The sequence below is a fragment of the Austrofundulus limnaeus genome, unplaced genomic scaffold (genome assembly GCF_001266775.1).
Source record: "Austrofundulus limnaeus strain Quisiro unplaced genomic scaffold, Austrofundulus_limnaeus-1.0 Scaffold173, whole genome shotgun sequence".
In the NCBI taxonomy this organism is placed as follows: Eukaryota; Metazoa; Chordata; class Actinopteri; order Cyprinodontiformes; family Rivulidae; genus Austrofundulus; species Austrofundulus limnaeus.
In genome coordinates, this window is record NW_013952575.1 from 302,286 (window position 1) to 312,954 (window position 10,669).

Here is a 10,669-nt window from a genome sequence, read left to right on the forward strand (position 1 = left end):
TATATATATATATATACATACATACACACACTAGTCAGTTAAGAGCGACCAAGCTTAATTATAGTGCATTTATGGACGCAAAAAGAACATGCTTGGTTTAATTTGTTCCTGTGTTTGTACAGCTGCATAGATGCTGTTGCTAACTGCCTCATGTGATTACTCTCTTTGACCTATCAGAAGTCAGCTCTCTTTCTGCTCTCATTATCTTCTTACCTGCTCTGTTTGCTTGAACCTGTGAGGTAAGAGCATCTGTTACATCATTGGYTTATCGGCCCTGGACATTTGATGCTGCGGCTCTGATGTTTTCTGAACAACTCAGTTGAATATGTGATGAAAATGTTTCATCATTCAATCTAATGAATGGGCTAAAATGCCTAAAATAATAATTTGAAGGAGATTTGACCTATTTTCAGGTTTAATCATCTATTCTACCATTCACTTTCTTTACTTCTTCATTTCGGAATCACACGAAGCTGCCTATTTTCAGCCGTCACTGTGTGAGAGGCAGGGTATACACCCTGGACAGGGTTCAGATCCATTCCAATGACCACATAGAGACAGGTGAAACAAACAAGCATGCACACTCTCACTCTCACTGTGCTTGTGTATGATGACTGCTGGGCATTGGCACAAGCAACCCCCACAATATAGAAACATAGAAAGGGGTAAAGATGGATGTTAATAGTTTATCTAACACATGGGTGCTAAGCATTGACCATTGGTGCCCAATCCTGGTCCTYRTGGACCACTATTGTGCATGCTTTAGTGGTTTACCTGCTCTTCAAGTTCTTCAGAAGGCTATTAATCATGTGTCCATTCAAACCTGGGCTTTCAAAGCAGAGAAATACAGTTTCTAAGATATTGGCCCTGGAGGACCAGGATCTGGCACCACTGATATAAATCAAATATGCCAATGGTGCTATCAGTTTATCTGATCAGCAAAGGTTTACCTAATTCCTGGTGAACTGAGTAGTAATATACAGTATATTTGACAGAACATCATTACCAGATTATCTTTTAGTCATCAGATGTATAAGAAAGGATATGGTCTATTTCCATCACCAACGGACTAATACTCGGATGGAGTTTGGAAGTTTATTTTATTTTATTTTTTCTTAGTGAAACATGGTGAAAAATCTTGGTCTTTCAACATGTGAAATGCAAAGAATTGTGAACGCAGTTAGGGAGTCTGTGAAAACTGTGAAGGTCACAGCCAGTTAAACCACATTTAGTTGAGGCTGACCTTCAGGTGGTGCTTCATCAAAAAATCAATACCCGAAGAGTATCAGGAAAGCCTATGATGACCATTGCCAATCAGTACATTCTGTCTGCATCTAAAAAATAACTTAAAAATAACTTAAGCCATATTTTACAAGAGCTGAAGGAAGTCACAAAGAAATTATTTTAAAAAATACATTCTCTAAGTATGGCAACCTATGAACAGAAAAACAGTGTGCATGTGTTCTGTGCTCAGGTGAGACCATGCTTTACACTGCAAAAATGTCCACCTAACCAAGTTTTAAAATCTTATATCCTGCCAAAATGTCTTTTTGTTCTTGTTTTGAGACTGATTTACTAATCAACTGATTGTGTAAGAATAATATTCTTGTTTTCAGAATGTGTAAGATTATTTGTCTTGTTAGTCTGAAAATTTGACTAAAATTAAGTCAAAAATTTCTGCCAATGGAGTAAAAAAATTTACTTGGTAAGATTCTTGAAATAATAAAAAAATGAGTCAAATCAATTTTCAAGAATCTTACCAAGTATTTTTTTTTACTCCATTGGCAGAAAATTTTGACTTTAATTTGAGTCAAATTTTCAGACTAACAAGACAAATAATCTTACACATTCTGAAAACAACATTATCATTCTTACTCAATCAATTCTTGTTTAGTAAATCAGTCTCAAAACAAGATCAAAAAGACTTTTTGGCTGGATATAAGATTTTAAAACTGGGTAAGAGGGACAGTTTTTGCAGTGTAGCTGCTTTAGTTGCCTTTTTTTTTTTGTAAAACACAATTCAGGTTCTATAAAGACACACCCATTGTGACAAAATGTGCTGAGCTGTAAGGCAAATCGCTCAATTTATTGGTCTGTCTATGTTCCAAACCTGCTCTATGGTCATGAGATATGGATCATGATTGAAAGAAAGACTTTCCTTCATTGGGATGGGCAGGCTCAGCCCTAGAGACAGGGATTTCCATTAGCTCAGAGAATGGATACACTTCTGCATCAAAATGTAAAAAGTAAAGTTTATTCATTTCTTTTTTTAAAACAACATAAATTCTATATACAATGAAATACAAATAGCCATGAAATAAAATGAAAGGCAGCTGAAGTGTTCATCCTTTAGATAGGTTTCATTCTTCCTTAAGGAACCCAGGGTATTTTAATTTACCTGAACATGTTCTTAAAAAATAAAAAAGAATAATATAAAATAGTAAAAAAAAAACAATCTCAAACACAAACAACCCAAGTCCTAGACCAGTAGGAACCATCCTAGTTTGTAAATGAGATGTTAATGTGTACTTACATTTTTAAAATCTAAAATAAAATGAAATTCTATAGCATCTTTGTTTTGTCATGTTTAAAAGGATGATTTGGATGTTACTGTTGAGTTATTGGCCTGGGAGTTTTGGCACGCACTCAGTCACAGCCCACAGCATAACAGTGTGTGTTGCCCATCAAGCATATTAAACCATAAACTCATTTATATGGTTTAACACCAGCTGCCTTACTGATTCAACTCCTGTACATTAAACTTATAAAGCAATGTGCATCTGTTTGTGTGCACTTGTGCCATAACGTTGAATTCCACAGCAGCTGTATTTTTTCTAACTGTGAGCTTTTCTTAATCTTAGATTGAATACTAGGTGATTATTTTCCTCTGATTTTTAGACAATTGTGTATATGAAATTAGGACTTATGCTTTTCTGTTTTTTTATCTTATCTCATTTTGAAACTGGCACAGTATGATACAATTTCTATGTTGACAAATTAAGGAACTATAATTTTAATACTTTACTACATAATGCTGTCACCAACAGAATAAATCACTTTATTCTAAAACACTTAGCTGTTAAAATTAAACAACTAAAATATCCATTATCTCTAACTATCTCCAATTAGTTAATCATTTGCATGATTATTACAATTTAAAAGSACAAATGTTATAAAGGACTTGCATATCAAAGAGCTGTTGCATGTTTAAAAGTTCAGAGGAACACAGGAAACTTGGATTTTCTTTCACTGGTCATCTTGATTCAGGTAAATCAGTTTTTCATTCATTCATTCATTCATTCATTCATTCATTCATTCATTCATTCATTCATTCATTCATTCATTCATTCATTCTATTTAGTTTTCATTCAGAAACCAAACAAATTGCAGTTTTTTTAATCCTTTGAACCCCTTCTTTGCTTATTTCAGTTCTCAAACTAGCACAACCAACCATTCTTATCTCCACCCATTACCAGGTCGTTTTAAGAATCTAGGGGGCAAGAACTTGAAGCTTCCTGAGGTGTACTCAGATCCTCATAGGTTTACCTTCATCTAATTTGCGATTAGAACTGTTTGTGCAACTAACAAATGTGTMTTCTGCTCTTTTCTGACTCCTACATTGGGGCAGTCCCTCCTGAGTGAATGTTGACTGTGCACACTAACACATTTTGGAGCACATTAAAACATAAATAAAATTTAAAAAAACTGCCCAGGTTGCCTCCAAAGTTTCAGTGTGGCATCTGATGCTGTGATCAGCTTTTTTCTCTATGAAAAGAAACACAGACCYATTCTCATTTTGTATTTAATATATGTGTGCTATTCATCCTACATTTCTTCTGGTGAAGAAACTGTAAAACCATGTTTAATTTGTCAATTATTCAYATTTTAGAAACCCATAACACATTTACACGTGTACCAGCACACTTCCAATTGTAATTTTATCTCATTCCAGAAGAGGGTGCTGTGGTTTCATGATTCACAAACCAATACATTGGACATAACTTATAATTTAGGCATTATTATTATGATTTTTTTTTTTACTTATTAAGCTCTCTCGACCACTACAAAAAATCAAAGCAAAGACAAAGCTAGACAATATAATTTTGTATGGCTACATTGGTCAGCATTGGAGAAGACTTTGGTTTGGGGCAGTTTTTCCAAATCCAATTCATTTTTCATTTTGTGTTAAAACTTATAGGCAAAGTCAGCTTGTTTATTTATTTATTCTTCATCTTAACTAAAGCAGGGAGTCAGAGTTACTTGTATCAATGTTGTTTGATGGAAGACATGATAAATTTAAATAAAGATATTTCTATCAGCTTTATTAATTTATTCTGTTTTAAATGACATTATTACAGGTCTGGTTAATTTAAAAACTGCACATATTTTGGAAACTCTAAGACAGACCAACATTTCTGCTGCACCTGTTACTTTACTTTCCTAGAAAATCCTTAAATTCTGACCAATAAATAAATAAATAAATAAATAAATAAACACCACAGTTCTGTTTTTTTTTCCCCAGGTAAACTTGGTGTTGTATTCCATGGAAGTGCCACTGAGAAACAAGCCCCACAGAGTTTGATGGAGTGCCTGATTGACAGCTCTGTTCCCCTGCCTTCTTTTCTCGTCTCGTCTTCCACACACGTTCAACTTGTCCCTCGCTTCTAAAACCCCAGACTCTTTGATCATTCCGMATGATTGTACTGCACTGCAGAGAACTACTGAAGACTACAGCGAGAAGAGAGGTGGTTAGAAAGAGATAGAAAGCGGAGGACAGAAAGAAAATATTCCATCTCTTTGTTTTTCCTCTCTGTGGCATTTTGCCTTGTGGGAGTTAGGTTCTTTGAGGGGGATTCAAGAGCTTAMCATTGGTATGTGTGGAACTGAATGGGTGTGTGTGCGCGAGAACCCCAGGGAGCATGACAGCCTCTCTCTTGTTGACTTCTAAAAGTCCTCTAGTGGCCTGAGACACGATGCTGTACCACATCCTCCAATAATCCAAAGGATGTGAGGACAAAAGCCCAGAGACGAAAGCCAGAGAGAAAGAGAAACGGGTGAGCAGAAAGAACTAAAAGCAGTTGGGAGGGGTGTGTGTCTGTGAAACATATAAGAAAGAATTCATTAGGGCTAAATAAAGAATACAAGGGAGACCCGGTGAAAGAGGGAAGAAATGAAGACAAATGAGAACAGAGGTTCAGTGGATAAAACAGAGGTAGAGGAATGATGAAAGTAAAGACGTTCAATAGGAAAACAAGGAGATGTGTCATTCATCTGTCAAGGTGACAAGAAGTACCAAGGCACAAGTAGGTGCCAGATTCTCTCACTGAACATGCCACTGATGATTTATTTACTTTGGCTCCTCTTGAGTTCAAACAGAGGTTAATGGCAAAGTTTGGTGTGGGAACAGGTGAGACTGCAAAGCACTTTAAGGTGGAGCAGAACATCGCAATTCATTCTTAATGTGTTTAGAACCCTAGTGGAACCTGGCTACAGTGAACCTCCTTGATTCTAAAACAAAACAACACAGTAAAGTGTCCAAAAATAAAGCAACACAATACTTGAGTGTAATATGGCAATATCAACAAGCCATCTGCCAAACAGAGCTAAAAAGAGACAGAAATACTGTTTAGGAGAGGATGTGGGAGGACTGTGGGAGGAAGATCATCTTGTTCTTTATGTGGGTAAAGTTATAAATAATGGATCTAGATACAACACCTTGTACAGTAGTACTTTATTAAGGTTTTGTCATGTATACAAACCATGTGGATGCCCCTGCCTTATATGTTCTGCTTTTATTTCTTTTTTCTTTCTTTCTTTTTGCAGGAAACTCAAAGGCCCAGCCCAATCAAGCATGAACTCTGTTGGTCGGTACTCACCACTGTTGACAACAAACAGCATATGAGCCTGGATGTTTGGAAAAAAATGTCCCAAATGTTGTCTGACTTGGGATTGAGCGGTATTAGAAACTGGAACTTGTGTTATGTTTGGTTCAGTGCAAATGTCAAAAAGCTTTGTGGTAGTAACTGAGACCTTTAAGTTTCCACCATCAACACAACATAAACAAAACCACAGATTTGGACATTAAAGTTGAATTGATTGCACACAGCTTTCTACTGTAAAAAATAAATAAATAAAATGAATGTTTGTTGATGTGAAGCATTGCCAGAATGCTGAAGCAACATCATGAAGAACTTCAGATAAAAAAATAACTATGTTAAGTTACCAACTAAACAGATAACTGTGTATTAATAAAACAACACTATTCTATCACCATCAGGTGAGGGAAATAKAACACAGTTACTATAATTTTATGTAACAGTTATGTGAAATTTATCTGCATCCAAACATTTCTAACAGACCTGTTGTATATTTTATGAGCAGTCAGTCTGCTGTTATCCAGACCGATTTTGATAATACTAATAATAATACTACCACCACCACCACCACCACCACCACCACCACCAACAACAACAACATGGTATAACTCACAAATGACAAGGAACCATAATAGGACAAATAAAAAAGGAAAAATTCACGGGGTTATATACCAGCTTTGAATGACTAAATTACTCATACAGGTTATATATTGGATTTAATTGTTAGCGTTACATTATGTATACATCNTTTTCAATTTTCTTCACTACTAACTTTATATTTCATTAGTTTGAAAATATTTCAGTTGAAAATAAATCACACTCTATGATTATGTTGACAATAGGCTATTCTGTTTGAATTAGAGTTGTAATTTTAAATAAAACAATTTAGACTAACGATATAAATAGTTTAAATTAAAATAAATTTGCTATTAATGCTGTTGTATAACACTACGATATAAATATGAAGATCTGAAACTACAAACCAACTTAAATTATGCATTAATTGAACTTCAGTTAGTTTTGGTATATAATTAGCTTGACAGATTATTTTTTTAATCAAATTTTATTTTGTTGAGATATTTTCAGCACATCAGCTATACTATTTTCTCCAAAGTCTCCATCCCCATGTTCTTCCTCTTATCCGTAGTCAGGTCGTGGAGGCAAAAGGTCCAGGAAAGAAACCTAGACATCCTTCTCCCCAGCGACAATTTCCAGGTCATCCTGGGGGACTCCGAGATGTTCCCAGGCCAGAAAGAATACAAAATCCCTCCAGCGAGTCCTGGATTTTCTCCAAGGTGCCAGACATTTTTTGAAAACATTTTAAAATGCTTATTTCAGAACCGCAACTGAGACCACTTGCGACCGCGTGGGGGGTGGGGTACTCAAYGGTGTTGCTTCTGAATAAATGAAAATGATTTAACACAGTTGTTTATACTTTTAGCAGGTCCTTTAATTCCACAGCTGATGCTGCTAAAAATGACAGATTTTCTTTTCTGCATCTCTGACAGCAGGACTTCAATCGCCGAAGTCGTAAAGTTCTTTTTACTTTGCTCTGTCATTTGTGAATGAACACTTCCTGGTATGTGATGCAGGAAACGTAGCCTTATATGGTGCTTTTGAGTGGTAATTATGCTAATCTCCCCTCCTCTTGCACGAGCACCTCAGAATCAGAATTGTTTATTGTCATTCACACACAACATCAAGATGCAGTGCAGAATGAAATTTGCAGTTTAGAACATCCGTCCGGAGAAACACACACACATGACAAACATGGGGGAACCAATGTCCAGGGTCTTTCACAACGTAGTGCGCTACCTTTGCAGTTTAGAATACACACACATAGGAAGTGTGAGTTAAAAAAAGAGATTTGATCATGTGTTTTATGCTGAAAACACACAAACATACGCTTAAAAAATACTCTGCAAAACAGTGCCGTCAGCTAAGGAGGGGAGGGAGGTGGGGGGTCAAAACATATGGTATGGGGAGGGATACAGGGATCCGGTGACATCCAGGGCAGACTTCGTGCCGGATCAGAAGACCTTCAGAGTCCAAACCAGTTATTATCAGTCAAAGCACGGGTCACCAGAGTTCAGTTCTCTGTCTCCACCCAACGCGGCCTACAGACTGATCCCAAACACAGATGGAACGGGAAGGGGGGGGCGGGGTCAAGGCTTTCTTTCACGTGTCATTCCAGGGAGGTTTTATCAGCCTGCGACCAAGGTCAYAGCCGTGGGAATCTAATGATAAACATAATTCCTTAGGGCAAGCAGCCTTATTTCACTGCTTTGAGTATTAACTGTGCCTCAGTGTTGCAAAAAAAAATGCCAATATTCCAGGTTTGTTTACCACCTCGCCTCTCCCGTATGAAACTTCACCCAGATGTAGTCTCACTCCTCACGGGCACGCTGTTGAGTTGTGATCCTCGTCATAACCACATCCAGTCTGCGACTTATATCCCCCAGCATTTGAGTCCGTGCATTTGCAGTACGGGAAATTCCATCCAAGGTCCCTGACAGCTTTTCACAGGCCCAAACTGTTGTCAGGTTTGYTTTCATTTTCCAATAAACCAGGACTCCTCCACAGCCGATCAGCAGGAATCTGATTATCATAAATCTGAATATAAACACCTTTGACGTCTTCAATGGAAAGTGGGGCCCGGCAGATCTGGTTCCACCCCCAGCTCCCARACACATGCCCGGCCGCGACTGGGACTAGGACAGCTGCGCTCCCCTCACTACAATCACAGAGTGGAAAAAATAGTATCAATTGCATTCAGAGACCAGTTGGCCAGATCCATAATTCTTTGTTGTCGAATGATAGGTAGAAGAAAGGCTTGATCCGGCAGCAAAGCAGGGAAAAGAGGGAGGTTCGGGAGAGAGAGCAAAAAGCGTCCGACTCCTCTGAAGGCCAAGCAGAAAAAAACCTGGATATGCATTCATCATGTTTAGCTATTTTACACATCTTTCCTGAAGATAGAAGAGTTTGTTGAATCTGATGTGGCATGTTCGTACGAACCCTTCATACGAACAAAAGTAAGAGAAATTTAGGATAAGAATACAAAAATGTTCTTGCATGAGGCCCATTGTTACTCCCATTTTACACTGTGTCTGCTGTGCTTCGGAATGACCTCCGCAGTAAAAACATACCCATTTTAATCAATGCGTGCATTTACACTGCATCCACAGAGTGGGGGTGTGCACACAGTCATCTGCCAAATTTAGATTTGATCCTACTTGATCCAGATGGCGAAGCAAGTGCGGAGTTAATCTACAAAGATCACACCGCACAAATAGAAAAACTGTGCGTACACCAGTATTTTCAAAAAAATTCAACAAGGGCATCTACATTTTGTCAAAATCCTAGTTATGTTAATAAATCTATGTACACATAATGCTGACAAAATATATCATTCTGTTTGGGCAGCAGATGGCAGCATGCAGCATAGTCATACACAAAATGTGGATTTTTATTTTGAAAGATGGATTCCAAAAAAGACAACAGTGATGCAGTTTCAACTGTTGTTTCAAGTCTGTCTTCCACAGAATGAATACGTTTTGTCTGATTTTATCCTTGGTTTTGTTGCTTAATCTTGCATTTCCTGCGCATGCTTCTCTGAGAACTTCTTTGCACCAAGCTGAGCTGCAGGCAGTGTAAATGAGGGTGGAATTAAATGGCAGCAACGTGGCAGAGAGGAGCGAAGCCTTGTGCAGTGTAATTGGGGGTTAGGTTTGCCTATGATTCTCCCCAAAATATTTCATTTTTACAATGCTGTTTACAGTTTCCTCTCAATTATTAGCATTTTTAAGACCAAAATGAGACAAACACATGCAAAACTGAAACAAAAATAAAATAAATAATAATGTAATCATTGGTTTGTGTTTCTAGGCACCAAATTTAAATGAGTAAGTACTAAACAGGCTGCTTCGTACGAGTTCAGTGTTACTTGTTTATACAGGTCCTCCAGAAACTGTTTTGCAATGGTTTTTTTATTACTTTTTTTCTCACCAAAAACCTTGTATGCGTGTGTACTGAGGAGCAAACCTGAAAATGTCATGTTTTAAAATGATCTCGAGCAATGTGTAAAAGATCTTTATTTGAATATTGCTTTCGTGGATGTTTCTTAGTAAACACTTCATTTAACATTTGATTAGACTGATGAGCAAAAGCCTTAGCCAAACAAGCACTCAAGTCTATTATGAGATATATGAATATGCAGAACCYGAAGGCTGCACGGTGGTCTGTTCAGTTTTCCTTAGTAAACAGTGCTTGAATGGGAAGTGACACAGGCATTTAGTTGGTTCAAGGGCTGTTAGGTCACATTACACTTCAAAGCTGAAAAAAGGAGATTACAAGTGAGAAACCTGCCACTTAGAGGACTGTGTAGAAATTCATGTGATAATTTAATCACACTAGAGAGAGGGCACAGGGATAGGGGTGGGGTTAGCAGTGCATGTTGCTTTGTTGTAGCACTGATGCAGCTTCATAGCTGAAGTCCAGAACTGGTTTCTTCTGGTTAGATGAAAATGAAACATTGAAGGCAGGGGTGTCCGGTCCTCCAAAACCCCTTTTTAAGTTCCRCAGAAGCCAGTTAATCCCCTTCATTCAAATCAGGTGTGCTGGAGCAGAGAAACCTCTAGTGATCGTTGTGGACCAGGATTAGGACCCAGCGGACACACGCATGAGCTGCTGAGCTGCTGAGTTCTCAACGAGCTTAACTAAACGGATAATGTGCTGGTAAGCTTGATTCTCAGGTAAATATACTATATAATCTAATTAGTTTCAGGGATTTATAA

General features: G+C 37.6%; 1 long non-coding RNA gene across 1 annotated transcript in view; it reads left to right on the top strand.

The window, feature by feature from the left end:
- LOC106523997 (uncharacterized) overlaps positions 1-6,171 on the top strand; it is a 7,801-nt gene extending 1,630 nt beyond the window's left edge. Inside the window, exons 2-3 of the long non-coding RNA XR_001310963.1 lie at positions 4,523-5,054; positions 5,824-6,171. This is a non-coding gene — a long non-coding RNA (uncharacterized LOC106523997). The remainder of the gene's footprint in view (positions 1-4,522; positions 5,055-5,823) is intronic.
- The last annotated feature ends 4,498 nt before the right edge of the window (positions 6,172-10,669 follow it).